This window comes from Meles meles, chromosome 4 (genome assembly GCF_922984935.1).
Source record: "Meles meles chromosome 4, mMelMel3.1 paternal haplotype, whole genome shotgun sequence".
In the NCBI taxonomy this organism is placed as follows: Eukaryota; Metazoa; Chordata; class Mammalia; order Carnivora; family Mustelidae; genus Meles; species Meles meles.
In genome coordinates, this window is record NC_060069.1 from 65,868,379 (window position 1) to 65,883,271 (window position 14,893).

The window sequence follows — 14,893 nt, forward strand, 5'->3', positions numbered from 1 at the left end:
CAGCAGAGAGCCCGATGCGGGGCTCGATCCCAGGACGCTGGGATCATGACCTGAGCTGAAGGTAGAGGCTTTAACCCACTGAGCCACCCAGGCGCCCCTAAAAGAAAATATTTTTAGCTAAAATTCTACCTGTGACTGTCCCACAAAGATAAGAGGGAACTGTGGCAGGGTGGTTCCCCATGGGAAGCCCAGTGTGTTCTTTCCTGAAGACAAAGGAGAGGTTGTAAACCCACAGAAACAGGAGGAGTAGATGTGAATTTGACAAATTTTACAAACATTGACGAAGCACCACTTCATATTGAGACACGGAGTTACTGACACAAATGCACAGGGTGTCTGCCTTCAGCATCTCACACCCTGTCTGGCAGGTCCTCAAGGCTTGGCTCTGCCCTTCCGACAGCCCAGGACAGGGGCAACGACTAACTTATTGAGAAGCCAGACTAGCCCCCACGCATCCTTTCCCACACTGAGATGCATATCACCAGGTTAAAACAATGGCTTGGCTATACATCTTGGCTATACACCTATACCCAGATTTGCCTAGAACTCTGGCCAGCCGCTGTACCCAGGACCTGGTGTAGTCTGAAATGCCACACGGGATGAGTTATGGAAACTCCTCACCTTCCCCAGCACCACTCCTATTTCCTAACTGGAACATTTCAGCCCTGTCCTCTGGCAGTGGGGTCTGGCAATGAAGCACCACCCTTCCGCTCTTCCCTAGAGCACACGCTCATCCCCCCTCCCTTCCTGTGCTCCCAGGGCATGGCGCTTCTGCCAGCCCCCTTCTCTCTCATTCTCTCCATCTCATCCTTCCCAAACACTTACTGCTCCCTTATGGAGTGCCAGGAACTCACAGCACGAAAAACCAAGGACTTACAGTATGGGCCTCTGCCTATTCAGGGTCACTCCTGTGAGGGACCCCCGACATATAATAAAATTTAGAGATTTTTTTTTAAAGATTTTATTTATTTATTTGACAGACAGAGATCACAAGTAGGCAGAGAGGCAGGCAGAGAGAGAGGAGGAAGCAGGCTCCCTGCTGAGCAGAGAGCCCTATGCCGGGCTCGATTCGAGGACCCTGAAATCATGACCTGAGCTGAAGGCAGAGGCTTTAACCCACTGAACCACCCAGGCGCCCCTAAAATTTAAATGCAATTAAAAAATCAGTGTCCTTGAAAACAAAGGGACAAGGTACAAAAAGGGTAAAAAGCAGGGTGATATATTCTACAGGTGTGGGAAGGAAAACAGAAAAGTGTTTCCTTATGAGGTTACACTTGAATTGTTTTCTCCCTCCTCCCACTGGACAAACTTCCTGGTCGTTGTTTATCATTGACTCAGTTAAACCCGCTGAGCGGAGCAGAGCAGTCTTCTGGGCTGCAGGGCTAATGGCAGAAGGCCTGGAGGAAGGGGAGGAAAGGCCTCTGAACTCCTTCCTATCCTCTGCCTACTCTGACTGCCATGGAGCTCTTGGAATCCCAACTCTACAGAAGAGAAATTCTCATTGCAGAAGTTCATTGGCCTGCCCAGGGGCACACAGCTCCTAACGTCTCCTTCTGAGGAGCATGACCAAACACTCAAGCAGTCACACAAAGCCACTTGATCTCTTCCTACTCCTGGAGTCTTGGGATCTTCCGCTCTACCACAGAAGACCATTTCTTAAACGTGGCACGAGGGCTGCAGCCCGTGGGGAAGGGGCAAGGCCAGTAGCCTCTGACAGGAGGGACCGCCTGGGGTGTAGTGCTGGGGGCCTGCCCACTGCTGGGGTGGGGAAGGGCAAGCGCAGAGCGCCCTCCTCCAAAAGCTGCTTGTCTATCTTTAACCATCGACTACAGTTTGACGAACTTCACATTTCTTTAAAGTCAGCACCGAGGTGCCACTTCCGGAAGCCTGTCCTCAGCAAGTCCTTAGAACCTTCCTTCCTGAGCTCCTCTCAACTTCCGCTCGTCCTCACCTGCCTGCGCTGCGGAAAAGAGCTCCCTGCAGAACCGACGCCCAAACCCGCGGTGTGCAGTAGCCCCAGGAGCTGGGAGGGCATCGTGTTAGCCCCCTGCCCCCATCTCCATCACACACACACCCCCAGCCACCACGAAAAAAGCAGATCTTCCTGGCAACAGCGTCTGATACGGACCCGCAGCTGCCAGGTGAGAGCTCGAGCCCTCTACCGCTCTGCTCTTCCCACCCAAGACCACACAAGCCACTTTACAAAAGCCTGCGCCCACCGCCACCGCCGCGCCACAGGTTTAGCACCTTTGACAAGGCCTTTCTTCCCGTCAAAAACACCGGTTGATGGTATCTTCAGGTATTATTTTTTTAATATTTTATTTATTTGACAGAGAGAAATCACAAGTAGGCAGAGAGAGAGGAGGAAGCAGGCTCCCTGCTGAGCTGAAAGCCCGATGTGGGGCTCGATCCCAGGACTCTGGGATCATGACCTGAGCCGAAGGCAGAGGCTTTAACCCACTGAGCCACCTAGGCGCCCCTCTTCAGGTATTTTTTTTAAAGCTTTTATTAATTTATTTTATGATAGAGAGAGAGTGTGCACGAATTGGGGGAGGGGCATGGGGAGAGGGAGACAGCGTCTCAATCCAACTCTGCGCTCAGCACAGAGCCCCATGCGGGGCTTGATGCCAGGACCCCCGAGATCACGACCTGAGCTGAAACCAGGAGTCAGATGCTTAACCGACTAAGCCATCCAGGTCCCTCACTTCAGGTATTTTCAGTTTTCATTTCTACTTAAAAAGGAAAACCACCTGGTGCGCCTGGGTGGCTCAGTGGGTGGGTTAAGCTTCTGCCTTCGGCTCAGGTCATGATCCCAGAGTCCTAGGATCGTAGGATCACATCGGGCTCTCTGCCCAGCGGGGAGCCTGCTTCCCCCCCCCTCTCTCTCTCTCTCTCTGCCTGCCTCTCTGCGTACTTACGATCTCTCTCTCTGTGTCAAATAAATAAAATCTTTTTAAAAAATGTAAAACCACCTATTTCCCCAAAATTCATGGGTAGGGTAACTGTACTTCTGTTTGTGAGAATGGTGCTGGTTAATGCCTTTTCTCCTGGCAGAGTTATACCAGTGTCTAATAGGGACATTTCTGTGTGGCCTTTCCAGGCCCTGTAGACTTGTGGGCACCTCCCTGTCCCACATGTATATCCTCAGGTGCTCTATTAATATCCCGTATGAACCTTTCATGTGCCTCTTCAGTGTCTAATGGACCAGCATTTTTACTTTATCTCCTGTGGTTGTTACCCATCCTTTCTCCCACGTGGACATTCCTTCTAGTATTGCATGCGGACGTATGTACCTCTTCAATAACTCACAGGTAGTCCTGCCTGTGAAGGCTGCAGGCCCCAAAGTCTTACTGAGTGGCAAAGAGTCCTTGGGTACAAATGCGTACAGAGCAAATTTCACAAATGGCTGAAAAAATTTTCCTCTTATTTAAAGAGAGTCTAACCCAGAGCCACTTGGTAAATTTGTGTAAAAAGCTGATTCCTAAGCTTCATTCTAGACCTACCAAATCTGAATGACTAGAATTGAGTCCAAGAGTTTTGACTTTAAACAATTTCCATGGTGCTATGGTCTGAATGCTTTTGTCTCTCCCAAACTCGTATGTTGAAGCCTAATGCTCAGTGGGATGGTATTAGGAGGAGGGGTCTCTGGAAGGTGATTAGGTTATAAAGGTAGAACCCTCATGAATGGAATTAGTGCTCTCATAAAGAGGCTCAAGAGAGCTCTCCCCAAGTGGAGGGCCACTGCAGAGAGCTCCCTGTTAGGGCAGTGCCCAGTAGAGTCACGGTGGGGGGTCAGGCAACCCTACAGCCCCAAATGGACAGAACTTCCAGCCCTGCAATGGGAGTGTCAGGCACGCAACACAGGCACTGAGCCTCTGCAGGGATAGGACCATCCAAAGCCCAAGGGCAGGGCCACTCAGAGCCTTGGTGACCCAACTTCTGCCCCGGGGCATCCAGAAGATACTGGGTTTTAATTAGTCTTTTAAGAGGATTGTTTTGATGTCCAGCTTGGGTTGAGAACAAGTAGTGTGGCCCTCCTTTCTTCTATTCTCTCTCCTCTCCATGAAATATCTTCTTTTTCTTCCTAACCAAATTCTGGTTCTGTTCACATATTTGTATTTATCCTCTATGCTCCAAGCAGTTCCTTGTCTCAGAGCAAGCCAACTCCACTCTTGACTGCAGGCATAATTTTTCATTGTTAATTAATGCTTGTTGCTCAAGAACAGTCTCAAAATGTTTAGGAAAAAATAGGGACCGAATTCTAGTCAATGAACTGTTAGGAGAACTTGCCAGAGATGTCTGGAAAAATTCTTCCTTGTTCTTAAGAGTAAGTCAGTATTGGACTTTTAACTTAATAGAAGAGTAGCACGTATTGGACTACTCTTCTTCTGGTAACAGTTATAAGTTTTGAACAAAATAGAAGAAGAAATAACAATTGTTTTAAGGCACTGGAAAGCAACCAAAAGCAGGCAAAAACTGAAAGAGACACAATCTTGAAAAAAGAGAAGCACGCTGAGTGAGATATCACATTTAACTGGCACTTCCCTTGAGATAATGTCCTCATTTGAAAAATACATGAGCAGTCTCATTGGGTTGCAGAGTCAGAGGAGAGTTTTTAGGGTTATTGTATCTCAAAACTGAAGAGAAAATTCCAGAAAGGAGGGGGTCACAGAGAAGCGAATCCCAAAATCTGAATACAAACTTCCCTCACATGCTTGGCTGACTCCTAAATTATGCATGTATGTGCCAAGACTCCAGGAAGCCCACCCAGAAAGAAATTCTGGAAACCTGAAAGAGATGGGCAAGGATTTTAGCAGTTACTTAGTGTTACAAAACCCGAGTTTGGAGTTCAAATCATGTTAAATTGGAAGGTTTAGTAAATACTTTGGTCTTTCCACTGAAATCCCAAGGGTCAGATCTTGAGAGTAAGCACCAAAATCCAGGACTAACAACTATACCCTAAAACTAACAGAAAACATAAAATAGACCTGCTGTAAAAAGCCAAAACCAGGGTCGCCTGGGTGGCTCAGAGGGTTAAAGCCTCTGCCTTTGGCCCGGCTAATGATCCCAGAGTCCCGAGTCGGGCTCTCTGCTCAGCGGGAAGCCTGCTTCCTCCTCGTTCTCCCTGCCTGCCTCTCTGCCTACTTGTGATCTCTGTCTGTCAAGCAAATAAATAAATAAATCTTAAAAAAAAAAAAAAGCCAAAACCAAGCCTCTGTAGGATCAAAGTGTTCCATCTGTAATTTAACTGTCTGCTAGGAAAAAAAAACTCAGCACACCTTAGAGGAAAATTATGGAATCCACAGTTTCTACAATATGTCATTGACAATGTCTGGTATATAATCAAAAATTACTAGAAGAAGTGTGAAGAAACAGGAACATGAGATCATATTAAATTTTTTAAAATTTGATAAAGAGCTCTGGATTACCCAGATATTCGAGTTAGACAAGAACCTTAAAACAATTAAAAATATAGTTTAAAAATCAATAGAAAACATTAATACAATCAGTGAAGGGATTTCAAGAGAGAAATGAAATCTGAAACAGAACCAGATGTAAATCCTAGAAGTTAAAAAAACAATTTTGAAATCAGCAGCGCCTGGGTGGCTCAGTGGATTAAGTGTCTGCCTTTGGCTTGGGTCATGACCCCAGGATCCAGGGATTGAGTCCTGCAATGACCTTTCTGCTCAGCAGGGAAAGCGTTTGCTTCTCCCTCTCCTATCTTTAAAAAAAATGTTGAAATCAGACATTTATCGAATGGGAAATATAGAAAGATACGGCAGAAGAAATTTGAAAAAGTTTGATGATAAAGTTCTTGACAAGTCAATAAAAAAATTATGCAAACTGAACCACAGAAAGAAGGAAAACTGAAGGAGGAGGGGAGAACAGAGGCTCAATGGTTGTGGGACAGTATCAAGTGATTTAAATTCTTACATTTAAAGACTCGGAATAAGAAGAGACACAGTGGAGGAGAAAATACGTTTAAAGATAGATTGGGGGCAACCCGGGTGGCTCAGTCAGTTGAGTGACTCTTGGTTTTGATTCAGGTCACGATCCCGGGGTCCTGGGATCAAACCCCATGTCAGACTCCCTGCTCAGCGCTCTTTCCTGCTCCCCTTAATTGTGTTCCCTCTCTCACTGTCTATCTCTCTGTTAAATAAATAAATAAAATCTTCAAAAAAAAAAAAAAAAAAGAATTGCTAAAGAAATTCTTCAGGCTATAATGGAAAGGTACCTGATGGAATTCAGACCCACAGGAAATAATGTAGAGGGCTAGAAATAGTAAATATGTGGTTAAATATAAACCATATTTTCCCTTTTTCCCTTTAGATTTTTCATAAAGACAGTAGGCTTATTAAAGCCAAATAATAATAATGTATTTGGGTATATAACAAGCAGAAGTAAAACATATGTCAATAACAGCACACACACACACATACACACAAACAAGAAAAAGGAAAAATAGTATAATGCTACAAATTCTTTTTTTTTAAAGTTTTTATTTATTTATTTGACACAGAGAGCACAAGTAGGCAGAGAGGCAGGCAGAGAGAGAAGGAGAAGCAGGCTCCCCGCTGAGCAGAGAGCCCAATGTGGGGCTCCATTCCAGGACCCTGAGATCATGACCTGAGCCGAAGGCAGAGGCTTAACCCACTGAGCCACCCAGGCACTCCAATGCTATAAATTCTTATGTATGAAATTGTATAATTTTAATTCAATAATTCATAAAGAATACATAACATCTAATAAAAGATTCAGAATCCAAGAAAAAAAAAACTAACAGAAATCAAGTGAAAAAAAGAGGCAACCCACAATTATAACTGAGATTTTAATGTACTCTTCTCAGCAATTAATTGAAGTAATAAAAATTTTGAGCTATAATAACAACCAACTTGCTTTATTTGATATTATAGAACACAAGACCAATTACTGAATTCTTTACAAGAGCACATGGAATTTCCAAGACAGATTATATGTTGATTCATAAAACAAATCTTAATTCATTTCAAAGAATTAAAATCATATAGAGCACATTTTCTGCCCACAATAGAATCATATTAGAAAGTCACTATCAGTGATATGTCTAGAAAATTCCATAAATATTTAGAAATTTACTACATACTCTTAATGATCCTCAAAGAAGAAATTATAGAGTATCAGAGGACATCACCAAATCTGAAAAACCCATGATTCTCCCTCCTTTGCAGGGAAAAACCCAGTTCTTCCTTAGTGGTTGTCTTTTTTTCCTTTACACAAGACACTCATGGCACTTCACTTCTGACACTTCTAGTCACCAAATGTGGGGGAGCCATCCCAAGCAATACTCCATGACATCAGCTGAGTACTCTGCAATTCAAGTCAATTCTGACACTATCTACCCAGGGATAGCATCTGGTCCCACACTATATACCCAGGGATAGCATCTGATCCCATCACCCAACTTTAGATGCCAATCACAAGTAGTAGGTTCCCAGGTTACCCACAACTTCTGTTGACTTGGCTACAAATCAGAGGTTCCTAAGACCCCCCTCCTCAGGTTTGATTAATTTGCTAGAACAGTTCACAGAACTCTGGGAAACACTTACTTACATTTACCAGCTTATTAAGTGATGTGATAAAGAATATGGATGAACAGCTAGATGAAGATACACATAGGGTGAAGTCTGGGAGCATCCCGAGCTTTGGAGCTTCCGTCCCCATAGAGCTTGGGTGCACCAGTGTGAATGTATTCACCAGCCTGGAGACTTACTGAACCCTGTTTTATTGGCATAAAAAAACAGAACATAGACAACAAATATTAATCCCATTTCCAGCCCCCTCCTCTCTCTAGAGGATGAAAATCTTAAAGACTCATGATTTGGTCTTTTGATGGCCAGCCCTCATTCAGGAACCATCTAGGAGCCTAACTAGAGCTACCTCAATAGAACAAAAAGTTCTCCTAGTGCTTTTAGCACTTAGGAAATTACAAGAGTTTCAGGAGTTCTGTTCCATGAACCAAGGGCAGAGACATATGTGTCATATACATGTGCCAGAGTCAAGCCTCCATCTAGACACACAGATATATGAGCTGATTGTTATCTGTTAAAAAGATAAAAGAAATTTATCTTTCACTTTGGCTGGCCAGCATGCAACCACGTCTATATGTTAGGAGTTCCCCACTTTATGGACTTCCCACTTCTTGCCACAGAAGCTAAAAATGTCAGATACCCACCTCATTGTTCCTTGAGGTTAAGGTGTGGTATGAGTAAGGCTCCACCAAACAGATGGGTAAACCCACACTCAAATCAGAATCTCATTGTAATTCATGAAGTTTCATGAGGCAGAAGCAGAGGCTGAACATTTCTGTGCTGTTTCCAGAAAGAGCAGTGTCACTGGTTCTAGAGGTAGAATCTGATGTCTATTGTACGTGGCATCTGTGGGCCAGCAGTTACCTCAACACCAGAACATGTGGATAGATTGTGATGTTGTTTCTGAATATGAAATTTCCAAGTCTAAGTTTCCAGGAACCTCCATCACAATTCTAATTCTCCCAAATCCTCTTATTAAATTGCTTTTTCTTATTCAATTCATCTGAATTTGCTTCAGTTGCTTGACATGAAAGACCCAACTAACTTTGGCTCCAAAATGTGGACAGGGTCTATGGTTGATAGCATCATGCATCTCTCATTCGCCTTGGACCTCCTAGGGCTTATCTTCTAATGAAAATGACAGTAGTCAAAAGGACAAGACCAACTGTACAATTGTAATTCAAGTCCTCTCATGTTAGGTATTCTAGTATTCCAATGACCAGGTCCCATGGCTAAACCCAACATCAACAACGCAGGAAATATATCCTCTAGTGACATGAACGGCACAGCATATGGCCAAGAGCATGCATAGAGAAAGGACAAGTAATTGGGATGATAATGAAATCTACTACATCAACCTACAGCCCATTCCTATCCCCACCAAAAACTGAAGTGTTAGGTGACACCTGGCGATGGTGTCATAGTTTCTGTTTTATAGGTGTTGAAGACTTTTCGGAAAAGGTCTTGGACACACTGCCTTCAGAGGAAGAAATGAACCTCTATCATCTCTGTATGCTCAGGTAATGGCAGAATAATAAATGAATGGTTTGTTAAAGATCTTAAAGACCCCTTAGTAAGTCCCATTGCTTGATTGATAAGGAAACTAAAGCCCCAAAATGTGAGTGACGTGGTCATGATGTACAGCTAGGAAATGCAAAATTATGACTGGAATGCACACTGAATGTGGTGGGGTTAATATTTTGGAAAAACATCAATGTGTTTTTCTTCTTTGCCTGAGTATGTGAATGCTCCCTACTTCCCTGGCCTGACCAAGTTTGTGTCTGTGTGTGCGTGTGTGTATACACAAGGTAATGGTGAAGAGGGATAGGGGTGGGAGTAAGAGTGGGGTGAAGGTAAAGATGAGGAGGGAGAGTATAATTCATTTCAGGAGGTTTGCAAAGAAAAAATCATTTATATTCAGATTCTGACATTCAACATAGATTATGTAGGAAGACAATAGCTAGGAGAGAGTACTTCTGCCTTCCTTTATCTGCTCCAAACTCACTCCTCTCCAACCTCACAGTAGAGTAGCATAAGAAAAACCAAGTAAAGGGGCGCCTGGGTGGCTCAGTCAGTTAAGCGTCTGTCTTCTGCTTGGGTGGTGATCTCAGGGTCCTGGGATTGAGCCCTGTGTCAGGCTCCCAGCTCGGTGGGGGACCTGTTCTCCTTCTCCCTCTGCTTCTCCCCTGGCTTGTGCTTTCTCTTGCTTGCTCTGCATTCATAGATAGATAGAAAAATCAAGTATGAAAATTTCGACTCACATAAATTCTCTTAGAGTTTAGAAAACAATCCTTCTGCCTATGGCAGGCTTGGAGGTCCAGGGGACAGTGAGGATATGTTATGATAAATTAAAGAAAATTCCACCCCCCGCTTTATCTTGAGGGGATTGTAGAAAGGAGAGCGAGAAAGAGAACAAGGGGCCAGAGGTGAGGACTGTAGAGGGGTACACAGCCTCCAGAAGTGGAAGAAGGTTGTGCATTGTGTCCCCTTGCTTTCCTTCATGCAGTCTTATTTCAGGCTCTGCTTGGGCCAGGGGGCATGGGGGCAGGGGTGAACAGCTGCAGACTCAATTAATCTGAGCTGGGACCCAGGAGGCCATGCTTTCAACAGGCTTCCTGGTGATTTTAATATGTATTGGGTTGAAAACCACTGAGGTCAAAGTGAGACAAGAATGAACGTGTGAATTCCTTTAACCTGCTTCTCAGAATAAAGCCCTCATGAGAACAGAGTTAATTATGGGCAAAATAAAGAAGTTAATATTTTGTAGAACATTTGGGGCATGGGTTCATCTGTCACACATAACATGTGACAGAAAGTACTCTATAAATTGTAAAGAGCTCTCCTCTGGAAATTTACAATTTTTAAAATATTTTATTTATTTATTTGACAGAGAGAGACACAGCAAGAGAGGGAACACAAGCAGAGGGAGTGGGAGAGGGAGAAGCAGGCTTCCCACCCAGAAAAGAGCCCGATGCAGGGCTCTATCCCAGGACCCTGGGATCATGACTTGAGCCAAAGGCAGACACTTAACAACTGAGCTACCCAGGTACCCCTGGAAATTTGCCTTATTGTAACAAACTTGCAGCCCACGCTAGAAAAGAAGTTCTCTGGTTAGGACTCCAGGAACCTGGGAAATGAAAATAGATACAGGTTTTAGCTAAAATGCCTACTGCCCAGGTGAATGTTCTTCTTCGAATAAAATTAATTTCTTTGCCCTAAATCAAAGTGATATTAGCCAAGCAAAAGTCCTTTCTTAAGCAATTGATCACTAGTTGCAGATGCTGGAGGGCTTTGCCTCTGGAGTTGGAGGTGGCAGGTGGAATGGTCATGGTTCCAGTCAGGGCTCTGGAGTCAGAATGAGTAAGGTTAGAATGCTGGATCTGCCCTTACTAACTGCGTGACTTTGGAATATTTGCATAATTCTTGCAACCTGTGTTCTCATGAGTAAAATGGACGTGTTTATACGGTTTGCCGTATACTCACATAGGCTGGTGTGAGGGAAGACAATCCTCAGTACATGCTTTTGTGGACAGGTCAGGTGTCCCTTTATCTAAGAATTCTGTTGAAATTATTTTAAAAATTATACTTACCTTGAGACAGAGAGTGCACAGGTCAGGCAGAGGGAGAAGCAGGCTCCGCACAGAGCAGGGAGCCTGGTGGGGGATTCGATCCCATGACTCCGGGATCAGGATCTGAGCTGAAATCAGACACTTAACCGACTGAGCCACCCAGGGATCCCTCTGTTGGAATTCTCAAGAGGGACCTAAGTTCTATGGTAGACCTACTGAAGAAGAATGGTCAGAGGTAGACTTCACACAGCCACCCAGGATGTCCCTGTGCACATGGAAGGATTATTTGAGAGCAGTGGTTCTCAGATTCTAGTGTGCATCAGCATCAGCTGGAGGGACTTGCGGTAGCCGGGGCGGGGGGGGGGCACGGTGGGGTTGGTGGAGCGCTTGCTGCACAGTTTCTGATTCTGGAGGTCCAGGGTAAGGGCCCGAGAATGTGCACTTCTAACAAGCTCTCAGGGGCTGCTGATCCTGCTGGTGACCACACTTGGAGAACTGTCCCAGGGTGAGGGCCAGCCAGCTAGGTGGTCAGCACAAATCTGGCCACTTCTTGATCTGGTGAAGGTGATTTTCTTAGAGCACAAACCCTGGGGATGTAGTGCCTCAGGTCGCTTCTGTACTACAATGGCAAAGTCGAGTCTTTGTTACAGAGATCGCAAAGATTGGAATATTTATGATCCAGTCCTTTCCAGAAAATATTTACCAATCCTTTTTCCAGAGTAGAAGATTTCAGGTACTTTGGCGTGACATCTTAGTGCTGGGAACACATCCATCATTAGATTAAATTATTCAGGGCTTGATAAAGGGTGGGGTTCAATCAGGAAAGTGTGTTTCCAGTATTTCAGTGTTGTGTTTCTTCATATCTTGCTCTTGTTCTATTTGTAAACTTACACATTCTTAAATGAGTAGTTACGAACTGGTACTAAAATTTTAATAAAAAATTCTATGAAAGGTAAATATTGATGATACTGTCTACTTGGTTTTACTAGTCTTCATTGTCATGTCTAATATGTTAGCCTAACCACCTTTTATGACGTCAATAATTTACTTCAAATGGCTTCATCACAAAGGAATACTTGCACATAAGAGTCACCTGAGGAAACTTTAAAAACATACCAATATCCAGGTCCTACCTCCAGAACTTCTGATTTAAAAGTTATGGGGTGGGACTTGTCTTTGATGGTTTTGTTTGTTTGTTTGTTTTTTCTATTAAATCTCATTATTTCTTTTTTTAAATTTTTTTTTTATTTTTATTTCTTTTCAGCGTAACAGTATTCATTGTTTTTCACCACACCCAGCGCTCCATGCAATACGTGCCCTCCCTATTACCCACCACCTGGTTCCCCGAACCTCCCACCCCCCACCCCTTCAAAACCCTCAGGTTGTTTTTCAGAGTCCATAGTCTCTCATGGTTCATCTCCCCTTCCATCTTTCCCTCAACTCCCTTCTCCTCTCCATCTCCCGAAGGCAAAGGAAACAAAAGCGAAAATGATTTTTTGGAACTTCATCAAGATCAAAAGCTTCTGCACAGCAAAGGAAACAGTCAACAAAACAAAGAGGCAACCCACGGAATGGGAGAAGATATTTGCAAATGACAGTGCAGACAAAAGGTTGATATCCAGGATCTATAAAGAACTCCTCAAACTCAACACACAGAAAACTGATAATCATATCAAAAAATGGGCAGAAGATATGAACAGACACTTCTCCAATGAAGACATACAAATGGCTATCAGACACATGAAAAAATGTTCATCATCACTAGCCATCAGGAAGTTTCAAATTAAAACCACATTGAGATACCACCTTACACCAGTTAGAATGGCCAAAAGTAGCAAGACAGGAAACAACATGTGTTGGAGAGGATGTGGAGAAGGGGGAGCCCTCTTACACTGTTGGTGGGAGGGCAAGTTGGTGCAGCCACTTTGGAGAACAGTGTGGAGATTCCTCAAGAAATTAAAAATAGAGCTTCCCTATGACCCTGCAATTGCACTACTGAGCATTTACCCCAAAGATACAGATGTAGTGAAAAGAAGGGCCATCTGTACCCAATGTTTATAGTCTTTGATGTTTTTAAAAGCTTCCAGATGATTCCAATATGCAGCTAGCATTGAGAACCACGAACACAGTGCGATTTTTAAAAGGTGCTAGTGAAGGGGTACCTGGGTGGCTCAGTAGCTCAGGTTATGATCTCATGGGTGGAGGGATGGAGCCCTACATCCTCACCCCACAGCCAGCTCTGCGCTAGACAGGAGCCTGTGTGAGAGTCTCACCCTCTTCCCCTCCCCCCACTTACATGCACGCCTTCTCTCTCTCTCTCTCTCAAATAAAGATACATCTTTAAGAAAAAATAAATAAAACATACTAGTTTAAGTTATCCCCAAGGTCCTGAACTCTTATGAATTAATTGACACCTATGGGTGGTCTCTGTCATTGTCATTACATAGCTGCCTTCTGAGCATACTTCCTATTGCTCATGCCACACCCATACCATAAGCTCTGCTAATGGGCAAAATGAGAGTCAGAAATTGGTTTTCATTGGTAGAAGTAGTAACTTGTTAATAATGAATATTAGACCTGGTGTCTATTGAAATGATTGATGGTTAAGGTTTCCTAACCTGTTCTAAGTCCAGCTGTGAATTAAGAGGATTCTGATTTCCTGGCACTAAGAGAAGAGTCAACGAAATCCAGTCACTTCTGCCTTCAGTGAATCTTTTGTGTAAGGTGATTACTCTGAGCATCTAAAATTTTTTAGAGATCAGTTGTTCTCAGCTCTGGCTGACATTAGAATCATCTGGGGGAAATTAAAAACCTTCTCATGGCCAGGGTACACCCCCAACCACTTACCTTAGTCTCTGGGGTGGGACCCAGGGATCGGTATTTTCTAAATCTCTTCAGGTGATTTCAATGGGCGGAAAACAATGAGAACTGCTCATCTCAAAACAACAAACACCTGGGACTTCATAAAGTTGCAGGACAGGTGACCCAGTTGTTTCAGTATGCCAATAAATGTTTGCTTCATGATAGCTCCACATGTGGAAGAAATGAGTCTGAGCCTTACTTTCATTTATAATGTGATGCAAGTTTTCTGGGAGAGTAGCTAACATGCACCCAGCTCATGAACAGCATAGGAAACCATCAACGAAAAGAAAAGGCAACATCTGGAATGAGAGAAAATATTTGCAAATCATATACCTGATAAGGGGTTAATATCCAAAATATATAATGAACTCATACAACTCAATAGAAAAAAAAAATCTGATCAAAAACTGGGCAGAGGATCCGAATGGACATGTTTCCAAAGAAGACATACAGTTGATCAACAGATACCTGAAAACGTGCTAATCACTCATCATCAGGGAAATGCAAATCAAAAGTACAGCGAGACAGCACCTCATACCTGCCCAAATGGCTAGTATCAAAAAGACAAGAGACAAGTGTTGGCAAGGCTGAGGAGAAAAGGGAACATCTGTGCACTGCTGATGGGAATGCAAATTGGTGCAGCCACTGTGGAGGTTCTCACTGTGGAGCCACTGTGAGGTTCCTCAAAAAATTAAAAATAGAGCTACCCTATGATCCATCAGTTTCACTTCTGGGCATTTATCCAAAGGAAACAAAATCACTCTCTTGAAAGAAGCACATAATCCCCATGTTCATTGCGGCATTATTTATAATAGCCAAGATACCAAAACAACTTAATTGTCCATCAACGGATAAATGGATACAGAAAAGGTGGTATATGTACACAATGGAATA